Source organism: Microcebus murinus, chromosome 13, assembly GCF_040939455.1.
Source record: "Microcebus murinus isolate Inina chromosome 13, M.murinus_Inina_mat1.0, whole genome shotgun sequence".
In the NCBI taxonomy this organism is placed as follows: domain Eukaryota; kingdom Metazoa; phylum Chordata; class Mammalia; order Primates; family Cheirogaleidae; genus Microcebus; species Microcebus murinus.
In genome coordinates, this window is record NC_134116.1 from 52,769,830 (window position 1) to 52,788,886 (window position 19,057).

General features: G+C 32.3%; 1 pseudogene; it reads left to right on the plus strand.

Annotated features, from left to right (window-relative positions):
• Window positions 1–12,067: 12,067 nt before the first annotated feature.
• On the plus strand, window positions 12,068–12,745 carry LOC105863042 (large ribosomal subunit protein eL21-like; annotated as a pseudogene).
• Window positions 12,746–19,057: the final 6,312 nt, after the last annotated feature.

Sequence of the window (19,057 nt, forward strand, 5' to 3'; positions counted from 1 at the left end):
TTGTTTTTTTTAGTTTTTTGAGGTCCATCATTAGATTGTTTATTAGAAATACATCTTTTCTGATGTAGGTATTTATTGCTATAAACTTCCCTCTTAGAACTGCTTTTGCTATGTGCAGTAGGTTTTGCTATGATGTGTTTTCATTCTCATTTGCCTCAAAAATTATTATAATTTCCATTTTAATTTTGTCATTAAAGTACTGGTTGTTTTGGTCCCTTTGTGTAGGGGTGGGGGATGAGGGTCAGGCAATTGTAGTTGGGCATCTTGCTGATATGCTCTTTGTCATTTTCTTGGCACCCACAGAAACCAGCAATGTTGGGTCACAATTAAAAGTACTAGTGACAAACTAAGTGCTTATTAAATTTTACTATGCACACAAATCACTCGAAGATCTTATTAGAATGCAAATTCTAATTTAGCAGGTTGGTGGCACAGCTTAAGATTCTACATTTCAAAGCTGCTCCCAGGTATGTATAATGCTGATACTGTCGTCTACCTTAAAGGAAGAAGCTGAGGTAAAATTAACATGAGTAGAGGGTTTATTTGAGCCAATCTTAAGGAGTGGAACCCTGGAGCATAGATCCAAGTTGCCCTGAATATACACTTTGATTAGCAGCAGTTACAGGTAGATTTTTAAAGGAAAAGAAGAGGCAGTTCCTGAGTTGTTTATCAATAATTTATATTAAAATAACATAAGCAATTGATGGGCTATACATTGTTGTTTGTATCACAAATTCCAGGAACATGAGGATAATGAGTGAGGTAGCTAGACAGGAACAAAATACCTTTAAACAATTGCCCCCAGGCATGGGGGGGTGATGACTGGTGTTCCACTTTCTTATCTCTCTGGACCTAACAAATTTGGGTATCTCTCATAGCCCAGGCTGCTCTGAACTACTTTTCTTTTCTCACTGTCGATCCATCAGCCCACATTGCATAGCAAAATTTTAAATTTTAATTACTTCTGATCTTTACTTGTCATTAAAATGTTAAGTACAAAAAATTCCACATTGCCTCACTTTAAGACTGTACTCTGACATCTACATCAGAAGAAGAGTTAACATGTGTAGAGGAGAGTTTTGACCAAAAACCTTACTTTTCTCTAATTCTGCCTTTAGATACTTTCATCTTGAAGCTAGAGATCATGCTAAAAACAATGAACCAATAGCAATAAGTGACATTAATGAAGTTAAGCATGAAGCCTTCACATTCCAGATTATGAGGTTGGTCATTTGATGTCAGTCTCTATCATCTTTGCAAAAAGAGCTACGAAAAACAAGATTTGGTTCCAAACTTCTTTGATTATCATTGCATAATGTAACACTAAAGTGGAAGCCGGAGCCCATTCTACTAAGTGAGGTATCCCAAGAATGGAAAATAAGCACCACATGTACTCGCCAGCAAATTGATATTAGCTGATCAACACCTAAGTGGATATATAGGAATAACATTTATCGGGCATCGGGCAAGTGGGAGGGGGAGGAGGGAATGGGTATATACATACATAATGAGTGAGATGCGTACTGTCTGGGGGATGGACACGCCTGAAGCTCTGACTCAGGGAGGGGAAAAGGAGGGAAAGGCAACACATATAACCTAAACATTTGTACCCCCATAATATGCTGAAATAAAAAAAAAATAAAAAATTTAAAAATTTAAAAATTTAAAAAATAAATTTTAGGTCAATATTTACAAAATACTTTTAAGACTGAATTTGCTACTTTTTTGGTAAAGATTGGCATGTGCATTTGTCAGGTTTATTAAATGTATGCCTTGGGACTGAAAAGTCATATTCAATTGTATTAATTTCTACATTTGTCCAAAACTTATGATATGTGCAAGCTATTTTGGCAATCAACGGTTTAGGATATTTTGTATCCTTTCCGTGGTTACGTAGAAAATGTTGATGAATGCATATTCCCTGCAATAATGTTTCCCTGCATTGACCTTTCTTAATGGATCAGAAAATGTATCATCTCCAATGACAGGATCAAGAATATCATGAAAATGGCTGCATAGACTAAAGAAAGCCAGGCAGCGTGATACATATACTCAGACAAATACGGATTATGGGGTAATGCACAAAGCAAAATTATAATATGAACTCACATACTGATTGTAATTGCTAGCCTTTCAACAATTAAAACATCATCTTCATATTTAGAAAATTACAAAAATAGCAAAGTCAAACTTCCAAGCAAATGGTAAGTCTTTCTTCCCTGTCCTTGAGTTATCTTTTCCATTGCCTTTGAAGTCCTAAGCAAAGCAACATTCTTATCCAATGTGCTAAGATCTTTAAACATGGAATAGAAGATTTCAATTGTGATAAACTTCAGAAACACATAATACCAACTGTGATCCATACTATGCCCACTTTAAATTAAATGACCTCAGGAAACCAAGGCATCGTCCATAGAAAGTCAAAGTAATTGTGTATGAAGATATCATGTACATATTGCCAGGAATAGAGATATGCAGAATTATTCCAACTGTTTACTACAAATGAACAAGCCTCTAACCTTGGATAACATACTGGGTCACCAAAGGTGAATGCTCTAGCTGGAAGGACAGTGGGGCTTTGTGGAAGAACACAATAAACATAACATAAAAATGGGAAAACAAATGAACCAACAGGTTAGGGATGTTTCCTAAGGTTAGCTAAATAAAAAAAATTGTTTTCTTTTAAAGTGACAGAATCTGACAATTATACATAGAAATAATATATATAGCAATTTTGTAGGTACACATTTATATGCTTTTATATATTATTTGTTTAAATATTGTAATCATACAAATCATGCATAAACAATTTAGAGTTAATGTACCACTAAAAAAGCTCAATAAAATAATAGAAGCATCTGCATTATAACACTGGAGAATTTAGTCAAAGTTTATACTATATTCATGAAAATAGATTCGTGTCCAACACTGGCTAGAATCTGTTTAGGGATTTTTACATTTTCTATACCCCTGTTACAAAAGCTTGCTAAAGTTAGAAATTTTAGTTTTAGAAAAAGCAACCAAAACTTAATATTTAATGTTGCTTCATTTTTAGCAAGATAAAAAGAAAAATTAGCCTTAAATCCACCAAGGATCAATACAAAGCCTAGTATAAGATATAAGTTCATTGTAATGTTGAATTAACAATATTTTATGCTGATTTGAGTTGAATGTGGAGAATCTCTTTATGCTGAATCTTCCTTAATTTTAATTGCCCAATTAGCTGAGGCTGCCTTGTTTATGCTTAACAGGAGCAAGCTAGATTACTTTAGTTAGCAGCACAATGTTTAGGTCTTGCAGTTTGCTCATGTGTAACTAGAAAGCAAATTACCATGCATTCTTCATAAGTAATATCATAGAAGAACCAATATCTAAAAACATAAAAATAATGAATAGAAAAAAGTGAAGTTAAGACTGTATTGCTGCTTTACTCATTAAATATTTTGCACTATTTTCTCAAAGAACATTATAAGAATACATTTCATCCCTTTAATTAGAAAGAAGAACCTATTTTTAAAAAAGAAAATTACCGCCTCCTATGGAAAATAGGTCTACTGAAAAGTAGTTGACTATTTCTACAAACATGGAAAAGTAGATATCTTAAAGTAAAACAGGTAGATATAACTGTTTGGGGCAAAAAAATTATTAATTAATTAAACAAATGATGGCAATTCAATGTATCAGATGCTGACTTTTTTCTTTTCCCATTTGTGCTGTTATGACATATATATATATATATATATGTATATATATATATATATATCATATGAAAATCAATATATATATATTGATCTTCATCCACAGTTCCTGGCTCATAATTCCTGTATCCCTTGTTACAGTCTTTTGTTATAACATTGGGTGTGTGAGGTCTCAGGAGCAGCCTCAGAAAACAGAATCTCTCTGACCTACACCTGCCCCAGTGCAGGACTCTATTCCTCCCCTATCAGTCTGATGGTGGGTCAGGAGACCCTCATTCCAGAGAGAGCCCTGATCCCATACCCTGAAGGCTATTGCCATTTCTACTTCCTTGCGCATAAAATCCCAAGAAGATGGGGTTCACAGAACTTCCTGATAGCTGAACACCTGGAGGTTCCTGGAAGGTGGCACTCTCAGGGAGGGCATGGAATCTCCACACCCCTCCCCACACCTCACCTGGCACATCTCTTCATCTGTATCCTTTGTAATTTTTTAATAATAAACCATTAAACATAAGAAACTCTTTCCCTGAGTTCTGTGAGCCGCTCTAACAAATTAATCAAACCCAGGGAGAGAGTTGGGGAACCCAAACTTGAATCTGGTGGGTCAGAAGTTCCAGGAGCATAGACCTGCCACTGGTGTGAAGGGAAGGCAGTTTCCAGGACCAGAGTCAAACTTGAATTAGAAGGCATAAAGTGTCATGAATTTTCAGCTGGTGTCTGCTGTTTAGCGTGTGGGGAAAAACTTACATTTAGTCACTAAAGTCTTCTTTTGTATTGATGATTGTTGTGCTGTGAGAACAAAGGAAAAGTACAGTTTGGGAGTATTTTTCCAAGAACACCTTGTTATTATTCTTTTTTATAATATTTCTCATTGATGTAAACAATATATAAACCTACAAAAATGTGGTCGTTTTAGTAATTTTGAGATACTTATACAAGTATTATTTCCTGGTGACTTTAAAAATGTTATGGCATATATTGTTTATTTTAAAAAGATAGAAAACAGATGATACAGTTTCAAATATAAAATTAATATATTGGTTTTGTAGTTAAGAATAAAATCATCAGTCCAAGTTAAAGTGTTGAATTAGAATACTTCAATAAAGCAATAATAAGACTTTGAGACTTTGAAGATGATAATAATAATAAAATACATATGCCATAGGGCCTGCAATAAAAACTTTCTAGAAATTAAAAATATCAGGAACATGTTATCCAAAATCAAGAAAAAAAGTAGTCAATAGCAAAAAAAAAAAACAAAAACAAAAACAAAAAACAAAAACAAAACAAAACAAAAACCTCTGAAATAACTTAGGTGTTGGAATCAGCAGACACTACTTGCTATTAATTTGCTTAATTACTAAAAAAATGTGGTCTCAGTGGTTGAACATACAGAAAAATCTCCAAAAAAAGAAATAAAGCTTATAAAAAAGAAGATAATAGGAACTATAGAACTTAAAAACATACTACCTGAAATGAAAGATTCATTGGATGGGCTTACTAGAAGATTAGCATTGACAGAAAAACGATTAATATTTTCCAAGGTAGCAAAAATCCATAGAAATCATCCAATCTAAAGAATGGAGATAAAAAACAACTGAAAGGCAGAGAACAGGGTCTCAGAGACAAAGAATCTAACATATGTGTATTTTGAGATGTATTATAAGAGAGAGATAATGTGGCAGAAAAAGATATATAATGAAGAAATGTTTAAAAAGTTTTCCAAACATTTATTGAGAAACGACCACCTATTTCTCAGTGAAACTAAAGAAAAATAAATACAAATCAACCTATATTATGAAACAATAACAAAAATACTGAAAAATTAACCATTAAAGAAATAACAAGTTTCCAGAAAAAAATAACACAATATATACAAAGAAATATTGATATCAATTATGAGCAACTTCTTGTCAAAAACAGAAGAGACCAAATGATAATAAAATATGATGATAAAACTCTGAAAAAAGTCCACTCAAAAGTAAGTGCTGTGTAAATATACTTCAAAAAGAAAGTAAAATTGACATTTTTAGGGAAAAAAGCAGAGATTTTATTGCCAGAAATCTGCACTACAAGAGATACTGAAGTCCTAAATATAAGGTAAATTTTTTATAACAATACCTGAGGCATTGTAATTGCCCAGTAAATATAAGGAGTTTTGTTCATATTTTTTGCATTTTATTTTGTTTAAACTAAATTAAAGACACCTTTATTTGACTCTAAAGTCATGGTTTGCTTATTTGATCTTGATTTTCTACAAACATCATACTATATAAACATTTATTAAACATTACAAATTTCTGAGTCCTCACACCTCAGATGATTGAAGCTTTTCTGCATGTCTCCAAAGGGAATAGAAAACCTGGTCTTCCCTGGTCCTACTTCAACTAGCACTGTACAAATGGACACATGTATGATCATACAGATAGTTATTACAGAACACTTCTCATTGAAAAAAATATTCCTTATATAAACAGATGACATTGAGAAAATTTTGGGATGCTTTAAGAAACTATGTCATTTATCATTTTTGAAAATAATGTATTCCTGTATTAAAAGGACTAGAGTCTCACATAGAAACCTTTGTCTGGTGGGGGCATACATTTTGATGTATTCATAAGCTCTATACCCATCCCAGAAGACTAAGACTGAAGGAAAAAAAACACATTGTATTGTAAACCAGGAGAGGCATATACTTTTTCTTAAATTGAACTTAATTAAGACAAATTATAAACATTTTAAAGCCCAGTAGGTATTTAGTAGAAACTTGTTTAATGACTGATTAAGTGAATACTGTTTTTACTACTTCATTTTGAAAGTTAAGACAGAAATAAGGAAGAGCTAAAAGTAATTAAGCTTTTTACATTTCTATTGAATCCCCATAGTAAATGCCCTGCATAAGAACATACACTGAGGCAATTTTTGCACTCCCAACACCAAATGCAAAAAGGAGTACTAGGGAAAGAAAATCGAATGCAAAATCTATGAATATATAAATGATTTTGAAGCTTGAAGTGTAAAAGTAAAATATGATAAGAAAAGGAAAGGTGACAAGCAAAAAGAAGATTGCAGAAGACGTTAAGACAAATAATAAGACATTTTTCAAACATGGAAGGAACAAAAGGTCAGTGACAGAGAGAGTGGAGTTTCTTACAGATGGCCAGAGCAATTTACTGACTGAAAAGACAGGCATTGCTAAAACAAAAATCAAATGAGTTCATTGGCTTTCTATTCTCACAGAGGGCTTGGAGGATAGAATCAGAAATAGGCATAAGACTTAGGGGAATAGGAAAAAAATACCAAATAGGACTGTGCTGTGCTGTGCTGTACTGAACAAGTTCCTAAAAATAAGATTTGTTATTTTTTTATAGATGAACTAAAAATCACTTATATCCTTAACAAATACATTATTTTATAATTTTAAAATGGAAATATAGAAGGAGTTTTTTAAAGAAAAATACCAGCCCCTTTCCCCAATTTTGTGACCTAAGTGACTGAAATTGGAACAGTCATGGGGCAAATAGGCTCTCCACTTGGAATCCATTCCCTAGTAAGAAAAAATAGCATTTAGTAACAGCTTCAGTAGAATTCCCAAAACCTCTATCAGCCACATGAGGAGAAAGTTATCAGGTGATGGGTCCTTTCCCTGAGGTTACCATGGCCTGTGTTAAACCGAAGAAAGTAGCACCAGGAAAAACTCTCTCTTCATAGGAGAGCCTAGACTAAATGGAAAATAGGTTTTTAAAAAAATCTATCTCACAGCATCACTGTCACAAATAATGCTGGAATAAATGTATCTTGTTATGTCAGGATCCTTGTTCCCACTGCTCAGTTTCTTGTATCACTGAACTGAACATTTAAAAGTGCAAGTAGTTCTTAATATGAAATACTGAGGAGTGGTTTTGTAGTGCCTCCAGGTAGAGATTGAGGAAAACAAATAAACTTTCACTAAGGCTATCTTGGGAACAAGTAACATCAAATAAATAAATAAAATGGGGGTAGGTCAGCCTTGGAAGAGGCTAATATAGATAATAAGGTTAAACAAACACTGTATGTTTGTACAAATTTTAAATCCTTTTCAATAAACCTAGCCTCATGAACAGTTATATTTAGTTGTTAGCCATGACCATGGAGACTGTCTAAAGCTGTCTGATCAGCATCTTTGCTCTAGAACCCATTCTAGTTATTGGTTAGCCTGGGGATGATATTCCCTCCAAAATCACAGCTCTTTATGGCTAATTTTTGTTGCTTTTGCTTTTGGAGTCTTAGTCATAAATTTTTTGCCTAGGCCAATGTCCAGAAGTATTTTGCCTAGGGTGTATTTTTGTTTGTTTGTTTTGTTTTGTTTTTAGAATTTTTATGGTTCCAGGTATTACATTTAAGTCTTTAATTCATTTTGAGTTAAGTTTTGTATATGGTAAGAGATAGAGATCCAGTGCCATTCCTTTGCATATTGCTATCCCAATTTTCCCAGTAACATTTATTGAATAAGATGTCCTTTCCCCAGCATATGTTTTTGTCTGCTTTGTTAAATATCAGTTAGTTTTAGGTATATGGCTTCATTTCTGGATTCTCTATTCTATTCCATTGATCTGTTTCTATTTTTATATTATTACAATGCTGTTCTGGTTACAATAGCCTTGTAGTATAATTTTAAGTTATGTGATGCCTCTAGATTTGTTCTTTTTGCTTAGGTTTGTTTTGGCTATCCTAAGGCTCTTTTTTGCTTCCATATGAAGTTTAGGATTATTTTTCTCTAGTTCTGTGAAAAGTGATGTTAGTATTTTGAGGGGAATTGTGTTGAATTTGTAAATCACTTTGAGCAGTATAGATATTTTAATAATGTTGATTCTTCTAAACCATAAACATATGATGTTTTTTTCAATTGTTTGTATCATATGCAATTTCTTTTTTCAGTGTTTTGTGGGTTTTCTTACAGAGATCTGTCACTTTCTTGGTTAAATATATTCCTAGGTATATTTTTTGCAGCTATTGTAAATAAAATTGAGTTCTTGATTTGGTTCTATGATTGGAATTATTTGTATGTAGAATTGCTACTGATTTGTGTAGGTCGATTTGGTAACCTGAAACTTTACTGAATTCATTATCATATCTAGTAGTCTTTTGGAGAAACCTTTAGGTTTTTCTAGGTATAAGATCATATCATCAGCAAACAGAGATAATTTTACTTCCTCTTCTCCAATATGGATGTTCTTTCTTTCTTTCTATTACCTGATTGCTCTGGCTAGAACTTTCAGTACCATGTTGAATAGAAATGGTGAAAGACCACATCCTTGCTTTTTCCAGTTCTTATGGGGAATGTTTTCAACTTTTCCCCATTCAGTTTGATATTGGCTATGGGTTTGTCATATGTAGCCTTTATTATTTTGCATATGTTCCTTCTATGCCTAATTTTTTGAGTGTTTTTTTATCATGGAGGTAGATTTTATCAAATGCTTTTTGTGCATCTATTGAGATAATCATATGTTTTTGTTTGTTTTTAACTCTGTTTATGGGTTGAATCACATTTATTCAATTGTGTATATTGAACTATCCTTGCATGCTGAGATAAAACCCACTTGATCGTGAAGTGTTATCTTTTTATGTACTATTGAATTTGGTTTGCTAGTATTATGCTGAGTATTTTTGCATCTCTGTTCTTCAGGAATATTGGTATGTAGTTTCCTCTTGATAAAAGTGCCAAGAACACTCACTGGGGAAAGGACAGCCTCTTCAAAAAATAGTGCTGGGAAAATTGCATATTTATATGCAGAAGAATGAATCTACACTCCCACCTGTCACACTACGCAAAAATCAACTAAAAATGAATCAAAGATCTAAATTTGTAAGATTTGAAATGATAAAATTACTACAAAAAACATAAGGGGAACACTTCAGGATATTAGTCTGGGGAAATATTTCATGAATAAGACTTCAAAATTCATGGGCAACAAAAGCAAAAAGAAACAAATTGGATTGTACCAAATTTAAAAGCTTCTGCACAGCAAAGAAAACAATGAACAGAGTGAAAAGACAACTTATAGAATGGGAGAAAATATTTTCAAACTACTCATGTGACAGCTGATTAATATCTAGAATATACAAGGAACTCAATAACCTCAACAGCAAAAAAAAAAAGTCCAATTTAAAAATGGACAAATTATCTGAGCATACATTTCTCTAAAGAAGGCATATAAATGGCCAACAAATATATGAAAAAAATGCTCAACATCACTAATCATTAGGGAAATGCAAATCAAAACGCACAATTATGTATCATCTCACTCCAATGAGAATGTCTATTATCAAAAAGACAAAAATTAGCAAATGCAGGCAAAGATTTAAAGAAAAAGAAATCCTCCAACACTGTGGATGGGAATCTAAACTAGTACAGTCACTATGTAGAACAGTATCAAGGTTCTTTTAAAAACTACAAATAGAACTACCGTATGATCTGGTAATCTCACTTCTGGGAATTTACTCAACGGGAAAGAAATTATATCAAAAAACATCTGTACTCCCATGTTTTTTGCAGCATTATTCACAGTAGCCAAAATATGGTATCAACTTAGATGTCCAACAACAGATGAATGGATAAAGAAAATGTGGCATATATACACAATGTAATATTTGGCCATAAAAAATAATGAAATCCTGTAATTTGCAGCAACATGATGAAAGTGGAGGACATTAAGTTAAATGAAATAATCTAGAAATACAAAGTTAAACATCTCATTTTCTCACTCATGTGAAAGCTATAAAATATGTTGATCTCATTGACATAAAAAATAGAACAGAAGATGCTAGAGGCTGTGAAAGGTAAGGGAAAAGGAGGAATTGAGAGAGATTTGTTAAAGGATAGAAAATTTTAGCCAGATAGTAGGATTAAGCCCTAGTGTTCTATACCATTGTAGGATGAGTATAGTTAATAATAATACATTATAGTATTTTGAATAGCTAGAAGAAAGATATTGAACCTTTCCAACACAAAGTAATGATAAATGTTTGAAATAATAGATATACTAATTACCTTGATCTGATCACTGTATATTATATGTATCAAAATATTACTATGTACCCATAAATATATATAATGATTATTTGCCAATTAAAAACTAAGGTTTAAAAAATAAATGAATTTTAAAATTTACAGAAAAAAACTGTAAAATCAAAATAGATTACTCATGAAAGCTATCAGGAAGCTATAAAATACCAAAACAGAATATTGTAGTTCCATAAAGTTTTATATATGAGTTCTTTGTAAAATTTTCATGAATCTGATAATACTTAGATTATTAAAACCCTTCATGAGAAAGTAAAAACTATAAAGCTTCCAATAAATTTTATAAAGCTAGTATATGCAAAAATAGTGCAAAAAAAAACACACTAGTCTTAATAATTTTACAAATATTCTAAATAAACTATAAGCAAATCCAGCCAAAATATGCAAACTATAACCAATAGAATTTATTTCCAAGTGTTTAGTTTTATTCTAGAAAATATAGCACTATAATTCTCCATGCTAGTGAATCAAAGGTGGAAAAACCATATGGTCATCTGCAGAAATGCTAAAACTATGTTTGATAAATTGCAAAATCCATGATTTCTATTTAAAAGTACAACAAAAACAAATGGGAAGAAAATAATTTTAATTAATGATAGTAATTAGGTGTTATTACTTTAACAACAACAACAAAAACAGAAAGTAAAAATGAAAACAGGGCAGAAGCTGAGAAGGAGCACTTCGGTTCAGTGTGAATGCTCATTTCCACTTAAGTAATTCCTTCTTGTCAATGGCAGTTCCTGAAACAATTTGTCTACTAGGTGATGCCAAGGTTCAGGTCCACCTAGAAATATTTTCTGTTTGTCCTGGACTTCTTTCCAATTTCTATTAGTTGGATATTTTACAATGAATAAATAAATACATACATCTATAAATAATTGGCTAACATAGAGGAAAACAAAGTATGGCAAAATACCCGAAGCGTATTTGAAATGTGTTACTATCTTTAACTTACAATAAATACTTGTAGGTCATTTCTAAAAATATAAAGTCCCAATAGATAATTGGCAAAGAAATGGCTGATATGCATTTGTGCCCCTATTAAACTTCACTCATGATCAAAGACAAGCAAGTAAAAACAATGGGAAATCATTTACATGAAATCAAATTGGTAATGATTTAAAATTCACTTGATTCTTAAAGCTCACAGTGAAATAGACAATTTCATGTGCTCTGGTTGGGGATGTAAATTAGTACAGCCATTATGGAGGGTAACCTGGAAATATATATTTAAAAAAAAAGATAGAACATGTTGATCTGGTAATTTAATGTGTTTAAAATTGACTTAAAATATTCACAAATTGCCTTTCGGCCGGAGCCGCCATCTTCCAGTAATTCGCCAAAATGACGAACACAAAAGGAAAGAGGAGAGGCACCCGATACATGTTCTCTAGGCCTTTTAGAAAACATGGAGTTGTTCCTTTGGACACATACATGCAAATCTACAAGAAAGGTGATATTGTAGACATCAAGGGAATGGGTACTGTTCAAAAAGGCATGCCCCACAAATGTTACCATGGCAAAACTGGAAGAGTCTACAACGTTACACAGCATGCTGTTGGAATTGTTGTAAATAAACAAGTTAAGGGCAAGATTCTTGCCAAGAGGATTAATGTACGTATGGAGCACATTCAGCACTCTAAGAGCCGAGATAGCTTCCTGAAGCGTGTGAAGGAAAATGATCAGAAAAATAGGAAGCCAAAGAGAAAGGTACCTGGGTTCAACTGAAGCGACAGCCTGCTCCACCCAGAGAAGCACACTTTGTGAGAACCAATGGAAAGGAGCCCGAGCTGCTGGAACCTATTCCTTATGAATTCATGGCATAATAGGGGTTTCACACTTTGTGAAAAGCGACAGAAAGGAGCCCGAGGTGTTGGGACCTGTTCCCTGTGAATTCATGGCGTAATAGGTATAGCACACCTGTGAGAAGCAAAGAAAGGACCTTGAGCTGCCAGAATCTATTCCCTATGAATTCATGGTATAGGAGACCTAATAAAAGCCACTGGACTCTAAAAAAAAAAAAAAATTCACAAATTATATTTATCACAGCACTACTTATATGAGTGCAATAGTGAAATTCTTAATGATGAGCAAATGGTTAAATAGTAGAAATACAGTGTAATCCTTTCAGAGGAATAGTGCATAGATATTAAAAATTATTATTTTGGAATATTTTTAGTCCCCAAAGAAAAGCTAATGCTAAAATGTTAAATGAAAAAGGTACATTATACAACTCTATGTAAAGTGTTAATATAATAGATACTTAAAATACATGTCCAAACAAACACAGATTCAGAGAGGGAGACAGAGAGAGAAATAAGACTGAATACTCCTATGCTAACAATTTAAGAGTAAAATTTTAACAATAAAATTCTGTTTATTGTAATTTGGGATGATCTTTATATTTGCATTATGTATTTTAATTGTATAAAATAACTTTAATTATCTTATAATCAAGAATATAGTTTAAAGTCAATTTAGTAAAGTATGTGAACTTCGAGTCAACAGTTTTTTCCTTGAGATTTTACTCAATGAAATAATCCTTAAGGAAGGCAAAAATATATGCATAAAAGTGTCCATTTAAATATTAACTAAAAATTAAAAACTTACAATAATTTTTCAGATATTTGGTATCAAAATTTTTAAAAATAATTTAAAAATCTTGACCCTGGAATAGTCAGCATAGTATATCATAGGTAAAAATAATTTTTTCATAGTATATTATGGGCAAAAGTGAGTAGTGGATGTGTAGATGACTTGATTGCTTATTTGAAGCTGAGGAGTAATATGTGTTAACGCTGGAGTTTCCATAGCAGGTCTAAGGACTCCATTTGGACAACTACCTGTGTATGGCAAGGTTTTCTCCACATTGTAGCATCTTTCTTATTTAGAACACTTTTGTTTTGTCAGTAAAAGTTCAGAGGCTTTATTAGAAAATGTAGGCCAGCCACTGCGGCTCACGCCTATATTCCTAGCTCTTTGTGGGGATGAGGCAGGAAGATTGCTTGAGGCCAGGAGTTTGAGACCAGCAACATAGCACACCTCATCTCTGAAAAAAAATTTTTTTAAGTAGCCAGCTGTGGTGACATACATCTACATTCCTAACTTCTTGGGAGGCTGAAGAAGACAGATATCTTGAGCCTAGGAATTCAAGGCTGCAGTGAGCTGTTATCATGCCACTGCACTCCAGCCTGGGCAATAGAGTGAGATATCATCTCTAAAAAAATACAAATAAAAATAAAAGGATATGGAAGAAGTGAACACAGCCTACATCTGAGCCTTGTATTCAGAGATTAAAAAAACTACAAAAACAAAATTATTTACATAGTGTGTCTCTAACCATATGCTACCTAAAGACAGTGCAAAAGAGCCTGAAAACTTGAAAGAGAAAGAAAAAGAAAAATATTCCACCGTGTAGAAATATCCAAAATTATGAAAATGAACCATGTAAAAATGCCATAAACTCAAGCCTGGTATTCTGAGTAGGAATTGAGGAGAGAAATCTTCCTCTTCACTTGCACTGAGCATTGCTTTCAAATTTTATGATTAGATTAATGCCCTTTAAAGTGCTCACCCTTTTATAATTTGCAATAATTAATTAACAATTCATCTCTGGATAAAAATGAAGGATAGAAACATTTTATATTGCAGAAGACGTGAGGTGAATTTGCAAAATCCTAGCCTAGATATCTTTATTCCTAGAATGGGACAACAGTAGTCTTCACAGTTTCAGTTTTCTGGAAGTTAAAATGGATACAAGGCATGAAAGCCTAACACTGTGCCTGCCAGGTAATTATTTTCACACTTTTTTTATTAACGCTAATCTACTGCATAACCACTGTCATAATTAGGGCCAGCTTCCTGGGCACACAAACTGTGCAGTCACATAGGGAACCATGGTCAGAAATGTACCGTGCTTTATTTAATGCTTTATTATCTCTGTCTTGAAATTCTTAATAATTTTTGAACAAAGGCTTTCAAGTTTTAATTTTGCATTTGGCCCCACCAATTATATATCTAGTGCAGGTCATTATGAGAAATCATTTGATTTTATGAATGCAGTTTTATTATTTTTGAGTTGTCACAGTACTATTTTATGGACTCTCAATTTTATGTAATCCAGGGCACATGATGTAGTCCTGTTAATGAAGTTTATGGCTGTCACTTTTCATATAATCACCATAGGAAGAAAATATGTATACATATAGAGCATCTAATGGATTCAGTCTGATTTTAAAGGAGCACAGTCTTTACTTTGGTAAAAATGATTTGAAATTTTCCCGAAGATTTATAGTTGTTTTAGGAAATGACAATTTGCAGTTTATAAAATGAAAGGATGTATGTGGAAAGCACTTTGCAATTCACAAGGTATTATGAAAAAGTACTTTAATTAATTAACTAAGATGTAAAGGAAATTTTATGCAGTTTCTTATGGCAAAACAGAACACTTGCATACTGAGCAGTATAGAAAGTCACAATTGTGCAAGCTTCTACAAAGTCATAAAATCAGATTTTAATACTAATAGAATAATTATTCATCACTTAAGAAATGTCTACTAATGCATTTGTGTTTGTTTAAAGGACCTACTTTGTAAAAAGTAGAATTCAGTAAAGGCTAGAACTACTTATCTACCACATTCAAATCTTAAAGGATCAGGATAAGATTTTTGAATTGAACCAGACAAGAAATTGATGGTAAGTACAGAAGACAGACATGTTAAGTTCTGTAAGAAATCCATAGTGAATGATTTTTAAGGGGCTTCTTTTTAGGACAGAATTTTGCAAACAGTTTTTCAAAGTTCCAGTTAAAATGTGAGTCTGACATTAAAATAATAAATGGTATTAATCAAAACATCTTTCAAATATATTCCATACTGCATAGCTATCTATATCCAAAATGTTCCAAAAAATTATCACTGTATACAAATTATAGATAAGATGTGATGATATTGAAAAAATAACCTTGACAATAGTTGTTCTAGCAATTCCTAAAAATAACCTGTTGCAGAAATGAAGTAATAGCTGTTTATGATTACTTTCATAAAAGGTACTACTTCCTTAAAAGCAGAAAATAATAGATAGATAAAAACACTGCGACATATATTGCAGAATTTTGGGGAGCCTGCCTGCCTCAGGAAAGCGAAAGAAATGTTAAAATATTTACAAAGTGAACCTCCAATGCATACCTATAATAGCTATTTCAAAGGGCTAACCAGGGTGGTAAAATGATATGAGACGGAGAAAGGGAGGAGTAGAATCAGCCTATAGTCCTGACCACAAATTTGCAGTAGATCTTTATGTCCAAAAATTGGCAAATTTGTGAATTTAGAAGCAAACAAAACAAAGATATAGACATTTGTTCAATTTTTACATTTACCATACTGCTGTTGTACTCAAACTACAGTGAAATGAAGTATGGAAGATTAGAATGCTTAGAATAAAATACGAACTGTCAAAAATCCTGAAAGATTTTAAAAATGAAGATAATATGAAAACAAAAATGAATTCAAATATATAGTACTTTCAAAAAGAATAATGTTTTTCATATAGGTCTTGTATCATTAGTTTTTATTTGAAAGATAAAATTGTATGCATTTACAATGTGAAATATATTGTTCTGAAGTAAATATATATTGTGGAATGACTAACTCTAGGTAATTCATGTATGCATATTTTTAATTTCTTCTCTGTTTTGACAAGGATATTGTTCTATTTCCATTGCTGCTTTTTGTTAACATAGATAAAACCTGATGGTTTTATATATTAATTTTATATCCAGTCATTTTACTAAAATTTTATTTGTTTCAACAGATTTTTAATTGTTGTTGGATATTCTATGTATAAAACCATATCAACTCTGAGTAAAAACATTATTTTTCTTATTCAATATTTACACTTATTTAATTTTCATATCTTATGCCATTGTTTGTAAGATCTATGACATAAAATCTATTTTGAATTAGTTTCCATCAATTCCTATTTTCCTTAATTTTTTAAATAGTAGTACTTGCTAAAATATATCTATTTTTGGCTTCTGTTGATAAATCATATGGTACTTTTTATTTGAAAAATGTTGAGTTTCAGGGGATGGTAATGCCCTGAAAAAATCTGACTCACTATATGTAAAAGAAATTAAATTTGAATCCTTGATTTTCATTACAAATAGAAGAGCATTGTGGATTATTTAAGGTATTTTTGTGAATGGTAATAATTTATAATGAAGAAAATATAGAATAATGTTTTTGTAACTTTAGAAAAAAATTACCTCAACAAAGCCCACATTTATTTTAAAAGTTTAAAGTTAATTGATATGAATATAGCAAAAGAAAGGGTATCAGTTTAATGTAGTACCAGATGAACAATGTTGACAAATAAGAAGATATTAGCAACATTAAAAAACCAATGAGATCTCTTTGTTATAGCTATTTTGGAAACTAGTTTGGTAATATTTAGCGAAATAATGTATACATTGCATCTTATAATTCAAGGATCCCAAACTTTGAAACTCCTACACAGATTACTAAGTGGATTTCATCACAGGCTATGTCAATTAGAAATTAGAGGCAACCTAGTTGCCCCTTACTGGAAGAATGGATTAAAAATTATTTTAGATGCTTATAGGGGAATACACAGTAAGAGTTAAAAGCAGTTAACCGGCTAGACATACAATATGGCTAGAGCTTTAAATAGGTATTGAGTTTTAAAAAGACAGAATATAAATTGTATTTTTCTATTTATAGAAAAATACAATTAAAATATACACATTTAAAGTAACACTGCACATTTTATATCACATGCATCCAAGATACATAGCAGATACAACATACAAAAGCATTGCTAAGATCATGGGGCATGAGCAGGAGGATCTGCTAACCTTGAGTTTAGGGATGGGAAATGGATCCTCTTCTTCAAAGTTTGGAAAGCATTTTTAAAGATGATTAGGTGCTATTTATTTGTTTGTATATTTTTTTAGGGGAGTGCTTGTTTTAAAATGATTTCAGCCTTCTAGGAAAATTTATAGAATAGTTCAAAGAACTCCCAGGTCTGCAATCATCTATCATACAGATTATCCATGATTTTACCATACTTGTCCTACCAATTCATTAGTCACAAGCTCACCAACCTTCTTTACTTCAGTATTTTTCCTAAGATGAGCACTTTCCCAAATAAACCACAATACAACCATCAACATCAATAAAAATTAATGTTAATTTAATCATGATCTACCTTAAAGATCCCATTCAAATTTTGCTGATTACCCCAACAATGTCCTGTGCAGATTTAGAGTCCAACATAGGATTGCTCAGTGTGTGTAGTTATGACAACACTCTGTCCTCTTTAATCAAGAAGAGTTTTTCAGTCTCTTCTTGTTTTTTATAACACTGACATTTTTGAAGAACATAAATAAGTGGTTGTGAGATGTACCTAGATTTGAGCTGCTATGCTCTTTCCACATGAACATATTCAAGATATGCGACTATAGTAAAAATACTACAAAAGTCATGCTGTGGTCTTGGTCTTCTCAGTGTATTGTATCAAGAAGCATTCTAAGTAAATGTTACCTTATATCCTTTGATTTAATGATATATGCCAGATTACACCACTAATAAGTAATACACTTGGCATTGCATTGAATTGGAGAGCTTGTTGTTCTACAAGATGGATTTACTTACATATTCGTTTATATTACTAAGTGTTAGAGGATGAATGTGTCCCACCCTCAGTCCTAACCCACCTGAGGATGTGACCATTTGTAGAGACAGGATCTTTATAGAGACAATTTAAAATGATATAATTATGGTAGAACCTCATAAAATATGACTAGTATTCCTATTATATAAAGAGGAAATCAGGACATAGACATTTACAGAGGGAAGACACAGGAATAAGATAGCCATCTACAAGCCATGGAGGAAGGCTCAGAACATGTATTTTCCTCACAGCTTTCAGAGGTAAAGGAGCCAACCCAACAATACCCTGATCCCTGACTTTTAGCCTCTGGGAAATGTGAGAAAATAAGTTTTTTTAAGTCACTCAATCTGTGGTATTTTCTTAAGGCAGCCCTTGACAACTAATGCACTCTGGACTGCTATATTAGTGTATTAATACTGGTGTATTATTTGTTTTAATGCTCACATTATCTCAGATTTGATTAGTCTCTTAAAGCTGGTTCCAGTATCTCTTAAACATCGTCATTTATTGAATACTTTCTTAATTGGTGACACAATAATGTTTTTCAGAGGCATTTTACTCTTCTTGCGTTGTTCTCATTATCTCTAGTGAAGAATGGCAGTTA